This window comes from Babylonia areolata, chromosome 8 (genome assembly GCF_041734735.1).
Source record: "Babylonia areolata isolate BAREFJ2019XMU chromosome 8, ASM4173473v1, whole genome shotgun sequence".
In the NCBI taxonomy this organism is placed as follows: domain Eukaryota; kingdom Metazoa; phylum Mollusca; class Gastropoda; order Neogastropoda; family Buccinidae; genus Babylonia; species Babylonia areolata.
The window spans coordinates 22772104-22782890 of record NC_134883.1 but is presented as its reverse complement, the minus strand read 5'-3'; positions in this window follow the sequence as shown (position 1 = coordinate 22782890).

Sequence of the window (10787 nt, the reverse complement as noted above, 5' to 3'; positions counted from 1 at the left end):
TGAGAGTGGAGTGTTGTGGAAGAGAGGGAAATGGGGCGGATGAGAGTGCTGTGTGGTGGAAGAGAGGGAAGTGGGGTGGGTGACAGTGGAGTATGGTGGAAGAGGGGATGGGGTGGATGAGAGTGGAGTGTGGTGGAAGAGGGGAAATGGGGTGGGTGAGAGTGGAGTGTGGTGGAAGAGGGGGAAGTGGGGTGGATGAGTGTGGAGTGTGGTGGAAGAGGGGAAATGAGGTGGATGAGTGCTGTGTGGTGGAAGAGGAGAAATGGGGTGTGTGAGAGTGATGTGTGGTGGAAGAGAGGAAGTGGGGTGGATGAGAGTGGAGTGTGGTGGAAGAGGGGAAATGGGGTGGGTGAGAGTGGATTGTGGTGGAAGAGGGGAAATGAGGTGGATGAGTGCTGTGTGGTGGAAGAGGAGGAATGGGGTGGGTGAGAGTGGTGTGTGGTGGAAAAGGGGAAGTGGGGTGGATGAGAGTGCTGTGTGGTGGAAGAGAGGAAGTGGGGTGGATGAGAGTGGATTGTGGTGGAAGAGGGGAAATGAGGTGGATGAGTACTGTGTGGTGGAAGAGGAGAAATGGGGTGGGTGAGAGTGGTGTGTGGTGGAAAAGGGGAAGTGGGGTGGATGAGAGTGCTGTGTGGTGGAAGAGGGGGAAGTGGGGTGGGTGAGAGTGCTGTGTTGTGGAAGAGGGGAAAGTGGGGTGGGTGAGAGTGCTGTGTGGTGGAAGAGGGGGAAGTGGGGTGGGTGAGAGTGCTGTGTGGTGGAAGAGGGGAAGTGGGGTGGGTGAGAGCAGAGTGTGGTGGAAGAGAAGGAAGTGGGGTGGGTGAGAGTGCTGTGTGGTGGAAGAGGGGAAGTGGGGTGGGTGACAGTGCTGTGTGGTGGAAGAGGGGAAGTGGGGTGGATGAGAGTGGAGTGTGGTGGAAGAGTGAAAGTGGGGTGGATGAGAGTGGAGTGTTGTGGAAGAGGGGAAATGGGGTGGATAAGAGTGGAGTGTGGTCGAAGAGGGGAAATGGGGTGGATGAGTGCTGTGTGGTGGAAGAGGGGGAAGTGGGGTGGGTGAGAGTGCTGTGTGGTGGAAGAGGGAAAATGGGTGGATGAGTGTGGAGTGTGGTGGATGAGTGTGGAGTGTGGTGGAAGAGGGGAAGTGGGGTGGATGAGAGTGCTGTGTGGTGGAAGAGGAGAAATGGGTGGATGAATGTGGAGTGTGGTGGAAGAGGGGAAATGGGGTGGATAAGAGTGGAGTGTGGTCGAAGAGGGGAAATGGGGTGGATGAGTGCTGTATGGTGGAAGAGGGGGAAGTGGGGTGGGTGAGAGTGGTGTGTGGTGGCAGAGGGGGAAGTGGGGTGGGTGAGAGCAGAGTGTGGTGGAAGAGAAGGAAGTGGGGTGGGTGAGAGTGCTGTGTGGTGGAAGAGGGGAAGTGGGGTGGGTGAGAGTGCTGTGTGGTGGAAGAGGGGAAGTGGGGTGGGTGAGAGTGGAGTGTGGTGGAAGAGGGTAAGTGGGGTGGATGAGAGTGGAGTGCGGTGGAAGAGTGGAAGTGGGGTGGATGAGAGTGGAGTGTTGTGGAAGAGAGGGAAATGGGGCGGATGAGAGTGCTGTGTGGTGGAAGAGAGGGAAGTGGGGTGGGTGACAGTGGAGTATGGTGGAAGAGGGGATGGGGTGGATGAGAGTGGAGTGTGGTGGAAGAGGGGAAATGGGGTGGGTGAGAGTGGAGTGTGGTGGAAGAGGGGGAAGTGGGGTGGATGAGTGTGGTGTGTGGTGGAAGAAGGGAAATGAGGTGGATGAGTGCTGTGTGGTGGAAGAGGAGAAATGGGGTGTGTGAGAGTGCTGTGTGGTGGAAGAGAGGAAGTGGGGTGGATGAGAGTGGAGTGTGGTGGAAGAGGGGAAATGGGGTGGGTGAGAGTGGATTGTGGTGGAAGAGGGGAAATGAGGTGGATGAGTGCTGTGTGGTGGAAGAGGAGGAATGGGGTGGGTGAGAGTGGTGTGTGGTGGAAAAGGGGAAGTGGGGTGGATGAGAGTGCTGTGTGGTGGAAGAGAGGAAGTGGGGTGGATGAGAGTGGATTGTGGTGGAAGAGGGGAAATGAGGTGGATGAGTACTGTGTGGTGGAAGAGGAGAAATGGGGTGGGTGAGAGTGGTGTGTGGTGGAAAAGGGGAAGTGGGGTGGATGAGAGTGCTGTGTGGTGGAAGAGGGGGAAGTGGGGTGGGTGAGAGTGCTGTGTTGTGGAAGAGGGGAAAGTGGGGTGGGTGAGAGTGCTGTGTGGTGGAAGAGGGGGAAGTGGGGTGGGTGAGAGTGCTGTGTGGTGGAAGAGGGGAAGTGGGGTGGGTGAGAGCAGAGTGTGGTGGAAGAGAAGGAAGAGGGGTGGGTGAGAGTGCTGTGTGGTGGAAGAGGGGAAGTGGGGTGGGTGAGAGTGCTGTGTGGTGGAAGAGGGGAAGTGGGGTGGATGAGAGTGGAGTGTGGTGGAAGAGTGGAAGTAGGGTGGATGAGAGTGGAGTGTTGTGGAAGAGGGGAAATGGGGTGGATAAGAGTGGAGTGTGGTCGAAGAGGGGAAATGGGGTGGATGAGTGCTGTGTGGTGGAAGAGGGGGAAGTGGGGTGGGTGAGAGTGCTGTGTGGTGGAAGAGGGAAAATGGGTGGATGAGTGTGGAGTGTGGTGGATGAGTGTGGAGTGTGGTGGAAGAGGGGAAGTGGGGTGGATGAGAGTGCTGTGTGGTGGAAGAGGAGAAATGGGTGGATGAGTGTGGAGTGTGGTGGAAGAGGGGAAATGGGGTGGATAAGAGTGGAGTGTGGTCGAAGAGGGGAAATGGGGTGGATGAGTGCTGTGTGGTGGAAGAGGGGGAAGTGGGGTGGGTGAGAGTGCTGTGTGGTGGAAGAGGGAAAATGGGTGGATGAGTGTGGAGTGTTGTGGAAGTGGGGAAATGGGGTGGATGAGTGTGGAGTGTGGTGGAAGAGGGGAAGTGGGGTTGATGAGTGTGGAGTGTGTTGGAAGAGGGGAAATGGGGTGGATGAGTGCTGTGTGGTGGAAGAGGAGAAATGGGGTGGGTGAGAGTGTTTTGTGGTGGAAGAGAGGAAGTGGGGTGGATGAGACTGGAGTGTGGTGGAAGAGGGGAAATGGGGTGGGTGAGAGTGGATTGTGGTGGAAAAGGGGAAGTGGGGTGGGTGAGAGTGTTGTGTGGTGGAAGAGGGGGAAGTGGGGTGGGTGAGAGAGCTGTGTGGTGGAAGAGGGGAAGAGGGGTGGGTGAGAGTGCTGTGTGGTGGAAGAGGGGGAAGTGGGGTGGATGACTGTGCTGTTTGGTGGAAGAGGGGGAAGTGGGGTGGGTGAGAGTGCTGTGTGGTGGAAGAGGGGGAAGTGGGGTGGGTGAGAGTGCTGTGTGGTGGAAGAGGGGGAAGTGGGGTGGGTGAGAGTGGAGTGCGGTGGAAGAGGCGGAAGTGGGGTGGATGAGAGCGGAGTGTAGTGAAGATGCGTAAGTGGGGTGGGTGAGAGTGGTGGAGGAGGGGAAGTGGGGTGGATGAGTGTGGAATGGGGTGGATGAGTGTGGAGTGTGGTGGAAGAGGGGAAGTGGGGTGGATGAGAATGCTGTGTGGTGGAAGAGGAGAAATGGGTGGATGAGTGTGGAGTGTGGTGGAAGAGGGGAAATGGGGTGGATAACAGTGGAGTGTGGTCGAAGAGGGGAAATGGGGTGGATGAGTGCTGTGTGGTGGAAGAGGGGGAAGTGGGGTGGGTGAGAGTGCTGTGTGGTGGCAGAGGGGGAAGTGGGGTGGGTGAGAGCAGAGTGTGGTGGAAGAGAAGGAAGTGGGGTGGGTGAGAGTGCTGTGTGGTGGAAGAGGGGAAGTGGGGTGGGTGAGAGTGCTGTGTGGTGGAAGAGGGGAAGTGGGGTGGGTGAGAGTGGAGTGTGGTGGAAGAGGGTAAGTGGGGTGGATGAGAGTGGAGTGTGGTGGAAGAGTGGAAGTGGGGTGGATGAGAGTGGAGTGTTGTGGAAGAGAGGGAAATGGGGCGGATGAGAGTGCTGTGTGGTGGAAGAGAGGGAAGTGGGGTGGGTGACAGTGGAGTATGGTGGAAGAGGGGATGGGGTGGATGAGAGTGGAGTGTGGTGGAAGAGGGGAAATGGGGTGGGTGAGAGTGGAGTGTGGTGGAAGAGGGGGAAGTGGGGTGGATGAGTGTGGAGTGTGGTGGAAGAGGGGAAATGAGGTGGATGAGTGCTGTGTGGTGGAAGAGGAGAAATGGGGTGTGTGAGAGTGCTGTGTGGTGGAAGAGAGGAAGTGGGGTGGATGAGAGTGGAGTGTGGTGGAAGAGGGGAAATGGGGTGGGTGAGAGTGGATTGTGGTGGAAGAGGGGAAATGAGGTGGATGAGTGCTGTGTGGTGGAAGAGGAGGAATGGGGTGGGTGAGAGTGGTGTGTGGTGGAAAAGGGGAAGTGGGGTGGATGAGAGTGCTGTGTGGTGGAAGAGAGGAAGTGGGGTGGATGAGAGTGGATTGTGGTGGAAGAGGGGAAATGAGGTGGATGAGTGCTGTGTGGTGGAAGAGGAGAAATGGGGTGGGTGAGAGTGGTGTGTGGTGGAAAAGGGGAAGTGGGGTGGATGAGAGTGCTGTGTGGTGGAAGAGGGGGGAGTGGGGTGGGTGAGAGTGCTGTGTGGTGGAAGAGGGGAAAGTGGGGTGGGTGAGAGTGCTGTGTGGTGGAAGAGGGGGAAGTGGGGTGGGTGAGAGTGCTGTGTGGTGGAAGAGGGGGAAGTGGGGTGGGTGAGAGCAGAGTGTTGTGGAAGAGAAGGAAGTGGGGTGGGTGAGAGTGCTGTGTGGTGGAAGAGGGGAAGTGGGGTGGGTGAGAGTGCTGTGTGGTGGAAGAGGGGAAGTGGGGTGGCTGAGAGTGGAGTGTGGTGGAAGATGGTAAGTGGGGTGGATGAGAGTGGAGTGTGGTGGAAGAGTGGAAGTGGGGTGGATGAGAGTGGAGTGTTGTGGAAGAGGGGAAATGGGGTGGATAAGAGTGGAGTGTGGTCGAAGAGGGGAAATGGGGTGGATGAGTGCTGTGTGGTGGAAGAGGGGGAAGTGGGGTGGGTGAGAGTGCTGTGTGGTGGAAGAGGGAAAATGGGTGGATGAGTGTGGAGTGTGGTGGATGAGTGTAGAGTGTGGTGGAAGAGGGGAAGTGGGGTGGATGAGAGTGCTGTGTGGTGGAAGAGGAGAAATGGGTGGATGAGTGTGGAGTGTGGTGGAAGAGTGGAAATGGGGTGGATAAGAGTGGAGTGTGGTCGAAGAGGGGAAATGGGGTGGATGAGTCCTGTGTGGTGGAAGAGGGGGAAGTGGGGTGGGTGAGAGTGCTGTGTGGTGGAAGAGGGAAAATGGGTGGATGAGTGTGGAGTGTGGTGGAAGAGGGGAAATGGGGTGGATGAGTGTGGAGTGTGGTGGAAGAGGGGAAGTGGGGTGGATGAGTGTGGAGTGTGTTGGAAGAGGGGAAATGGGGTGGATGAGTGCTGTGTGGTGGAAGAGGAGAAATAAGGTGGGTGAGAGTGTTGTGTGGTGGAAGAGAGGAAGTGGGGTGGATGAGACTGGAGTGTGGTGGAAGAGGGGAAATGGGGTGGGTGAGAGTGGATTGTGGTGTAAAAGGGGAAGTGGGGTGGGTGAGAGTGCTGTGTGGTGGAAGAGGGGGAAGTGGGGTGGGTGAGAGAGCTGTGTGGTGGAAGAGGGGAAGTGGGGTGGGTGAGAGTGCTGTGTGGTGGAAGAGGGGGAAGTGGGGTGGATGACTGTGCTGTTTGGTGGAAGAGGGGGAAGTGGGGTGGGTGAGAGTGCTGTGTGGTGGAAGAGGGGGAAGTGGGGTGGGTGAGAGTGGAGTGTGGTGGAAGAGGGGGAAGTGGGGTGGGTGAGAGTGCTGTGTGGTGGAAGAGGGGGAAGTGGGGTGGGTGAGAGTGCTGTGTGGTGGAAGAGGGGGAAGTGGGGTGGGTGAGAGTGCTGTGTGGTGGAAGAGGGGAAGTGGGGTGGGTGAGAGTGCTGTGTGGTGGAAGAGGGGAAGTGGGGTGGGTGAGAGTGGAGTGTGGTGGAAGAGGGTAAGTGGGGTGGATGAGAGTGGAGTGTGGTGGAAGAGTGGAAGTGGGGTGGATGAGAGTGGAGTGTTGTGGAAGAGAGGGAAATGGGGCGGATGAGAGTGCTGTGTGGTGGAAGAGAGGGAAGTGGGGTGGGTGACAGTGGAGTATGGTGGAAGAGGGGATGGGGTGGATGAGAGTGGAGTGTGGTGGAAGAGGGGAAATGGGGTGGGTGAGAGTGGAGTGTGGTGGAAGATGGGGAAGTGGGGTGGATGAGTGTGGAGTGTGGTGGAAGAGGGGAAATGAGGTGGATGAGTGCTGTGTGGTGGAAGAGGAGAAATAGGGTGGTTGAGAGTGCTGTGTGGTGGAAGAGAGGAAGTGGGGTGGATGAGAGTGGAGTGTGGTGGAAGAGGGGAAATGGGGTGGGTGAGAGTGGATTGTGGTGGAAGAGGGGAAATGAGGTGGATGAGTGCTGTGTGGTGGAAGAGGAGAAATGGGGTGGGTGAGAGTGGTGTGTGGTGGAAAAGGGGAAGTGGGGTGGATGATTGTGCTGTGTGGTGGAAGAGAGGAAGTTGGGTGGATGAGAGTGGATTGTGGTGGAAGAGGGGAAATGAGGTGGATGAGTGCTGTGTGGTGGAAGAGGAGAAATGGGGTGGGTGAGTGTGGTGTGTGGTGGAAAAGGGGAAGTGGGGTGGATGAGAGTGCTGTGTGGTGGAAGAGGGGGAAGTGGGGTGGGTGAGAGTGCTGTGTGGTGGAAGAGGGGAAAGTGGGGTGGGTGAGAGTGCTGTGTGGTGGAAGAGGGGAAGTGGGGTGGGTGAGAGTGGAGTGTGGTGGAAGAGGGTAAGTGGGGTGGATGAGAGTGGAGTGTGGTGGAAGAGTGGAAGTGGGGTGGATGAGAGTGGAGTGTTGTGGAAGAGAGGGAAATGGGGCGGATGAGAGTGCTGTGTGGTGGAAGAGAGGGAAGTGGGGTGGGTGACAGTGGAGTATGGTGGAAGAGGGGATGGGGTGGATGAGAGTGGAGTGTGGTGGAAGAGGGGAAATGCGGTGGGTGAGAGTGGAGTGTGGTGGAAGAGGGGGAAGTGGAGTGGATGAGTGTGGAGTGTGGTGGAAGAGGGGAAATGAGGTGGATGAGTGCTGTGTGGTGGAAGAGGAGAAATGGGGTTGGTGAGAGTGCTGTGTGGTGGAAGAGAGGAAGTGGGGTGGATGAGAGTGGATTGTGGTGGAAGAAGGGAAATGGGGTGGGTGAGAGTGGTGTGTGGTGGAAAAGGGGAAGTGGGGTGGATGAGAGTGCTGTGTGGTGGAAGAGAGGAAGTGGGGTGGATGAGAGTGGATTGTGGTGGAAGAGGGGAAATGAGGTGGATGAGTGCTGTGTGGTGGAAGAGGAGAAATGGGGTGGGTGAGAGTGGTGTGTGGTGGAAAAAGGGAAGTGGGGTGGATGAGAGTGCTGTGTGGTAGAAGAGGGAAGTGGGGTGGATGAGAGTGATGTGTGGTGGAAGAGAGGGAAGTGGGGTGGATGAGAGTGCTGTGTGGTGGAAGAGAGGGAAATGGGGTGGATGAGAGTGCTGTGTGGTGGAAGATGCGTAAGTGGGGTGGGTGAGAGTGGAGTGTGGTGGAGGAGGGGAAGTGGGGTGGATGAGAGTGGAGTGTGGTGGAAGAGAGGGAAGTGTGGTGGATGAGAGTGGAGTGTGGTGGAAGAGGGGGAAGTGGGGTGGCTAAGAGTGCTGTGTGGTGGAAGAGAGGGAAGTGGGGTGGATGAGAGTGCTGTGTGGTGGAAGAGGGGGAAGTGGGGTGGATGAGAGTGGAGTGTGGTGGAAAAGAGGGAAGTGGGGTGGATGAGAGTGCTGTGTGGTGGAAGAGAGGGAAATGGGGTGGATGAGAGTGGAGTGTTGTGGAAGAGAGGGAAGTGGGGTGGATGAGAGTGCTGTGTGGTGGAAGAGAGGGAAATGGGGTGGATGAGAATGGAGTGTGGTGGAAGAGGGGAAATGGGGTGGATGAGAGTGGAGTGTGGTGGAAGATAGGGAAGTGGGGTGGATGAGAGTGGAGTGTGGTGGAAGAGGGGGAAGTGGGGTGGATGAGAGTGCTGTGTGGTGGAAGAGGGGGAAGTGGGGTGGATGAGAGTGCTGTGTGGTGGAAGAGAGGGAAGTGGGGTGGGTGAGAGTGCTGTGTGGTGGAAGAGAGGGAAGTGGGGTGGATGAGAGTGCTGTGTGGAGGAAGAGAGGGAAATGGGGTGGATGAGAGTGGAGTGTGGTGGAAGAGAGGGAAGTGGGGTGGATGAGAGTGGAGTGTGGTGGAAGAGAGGGAAGTGGGGTGGATGAGAGTGGAGTGTGATGGAAGAGAGGGAAATGGGGTGGATGAGAATGGAGTGTGGTGGAAGAGGGGAAGTGGGGTGGGTGAGAGCTGAGTGTTGTGGAAGAGGGGAAATGGGGTGTATGAAAGTGGAATGTGGTGGAAGAGGGGGAAGTGTGGTTGATGAGATTGCTGTGAGGGTGAAGAGGGTGAAATGGGGTGGATAAGAGTGGAGTGTGGTGTAAGAGGGGGAAGTGGGGGTGGATGGGAGTGCTCTTTGGTGGAAGAGAGGGAAGTGGGGTGGATGACTGTGCTGCTTAGTGGAAGCGAGGTATGTGTGATCGATAAGATTCACTTCGTTCGTGAGCTACAACTCCCACTGACGTTCACTGTATGCACAACAAGTGGGCTTTTACGCATGTGACTGTTCAGTTTTTTACCCCGCCATGAAGGCAGCCATACTCCATTTTCAGAGGTGTGCATGCTGGGTATGTTCTTGTTTCCATAACACACCAAATGTTGACATGGATGACACTGAGGATTTTTAACGTGCATATCTGATCTTCTGCTCAGTCAGGCACAAGCAGGTCTGAACACATGTTGACCTGGGAAATCGGAAAATCTCCACCCTTTACCCACAAGGCGCCATTACCGAGATTCAAACCCAGGACTCTCAGATTGAAAGTCCAACGCTTTAACCACTCGGCTATTGCGCCCGTCATTCTGTATAATGAAAAGTGATGCTTTATGCATCAGTGAGATGCACGTGTGTGGTCGACATCGCTCTAACATCTCCAAAATTCAGAGCAGAAATGAATGCAGAGACGCTTCCACACCAAGGCAGTGACCACATCCCGGTAGTTTTCAGTCTACAGAAACTGTCAGATAAACCCTGTATGAAACCGCGTGATCCATTTCAGTGTGAAACCAAAGAGACAACCGTCATCGAAAAATTAAGACGCAGAAGAAACAAAAGAACGGCACCGAACAGGATGCAAACTATTCAGCCCCCATGGTGGAATACCGACACAGAGAGAGCCTGGATAGAAAAACATGCAGCTGTCAAACTTTGGCAAAAAGAAAGAACAACACCATCTCCGGACAAAGATATTGAAACAAAAATGAAAGAAAGAACTAAACAGTTTGAAATCATTGCTCAAGAGGCCAAAAATGACAAGTGGAAATAGTTTTGCGAGGCACTCAGTTATGACTCAACATTGACAGAGTTCTGGCAATTTTATCGTCGCATGGAAGGGAAAACGTGCACAACAACAACCCCAGACATAGTAGACACTGACGGAACCAAGCTTAAAGGACAGGATAATTATGTCATGGGAGATATCGGTTTAAGAAATACGTAAAAGCATTTCTGATTGGAAGAAACAGCTCCTTTTAGACGTGGAGGAAGGTGGAGGCCACATTGAGCATAAATTGAAATAAGTGAGTTTTCCTCTGATATTGGATTTTTTGACATGCTGTTTTGAATTTGACAATACTCGCATAATTTGCGTCCGAACTTTTAGATATTTTGCTGACAATGTGATGAAAATTTTTATTGAATTCGGCTTCTCTGTCACTGAGAAAATACTTGTTTAAAAAGCGGTTCACTTTTTTGGGGGGACACTCGATATATATATATTTTTTTTTTTAAATATATTTGTGTGTGTGTGTGTGTGTGTGTGTGTGTGTGTGTGTGTGTGTGTGTGTGTGTGTAATGGACAAATGAACGTTTTGAATAAAAAAAAATGCATAAAAAAAGGTTGGTGAGTTCACTGGCAGACCTGACAACAAACAGTGCATGTGTTGTCATTTTTAGAGATCAGTATAACACGCATCATAACATCTGCTGGTGTATGATACTTGTTTACGTAAGTTTTGAATCAAAAGCACACTTTAATTAAAGATCCTTTCTTCCATGTTAGCGTTCAGGGTGTTATGGAAACACGAAATGCACGCGCAGACTCACATGAGGACAGCTTTTGCAGCCTTACACCCACCATGCAGAAACAGAGACAGGCAGACAAAACTCAAGGGATCAGACAGAAAGTCAAACAGACAGACAGACGAGCAAAAGATCAGAATAACGGTTCACTTTCTTTTCATTCATTTATTCAATGCTTTGCTGCAGGGTAAACAACAACAACAAAAACAAAAAAAAAACAAAAAAAAAACAAAAAACAAACACACACACACACACAGAGCTATTTGAAGTAGTGATGTCTCACGCAATTTGACAACAATGCCATAGCGTAGCACAGCATAGCATACACAGCTCAGCACAACATACCACATCATTTCATAACGTAGTCGTAACGTCTCAAGTCCTATGTCACATGCATACCATTCCGCGAACATTTCACGTTTAATTAATAAACGTGATGCATTTCCTTTCTCATTCTCAGTGTCACTTCCGTGTTCTTGCCTGGCAGTATGACAATTCCTGAGGTTTAAATCCAGCCGGGGTCAACGGTCCCAAGGGGCGTGGTTTCCTCCATAGGAACGCC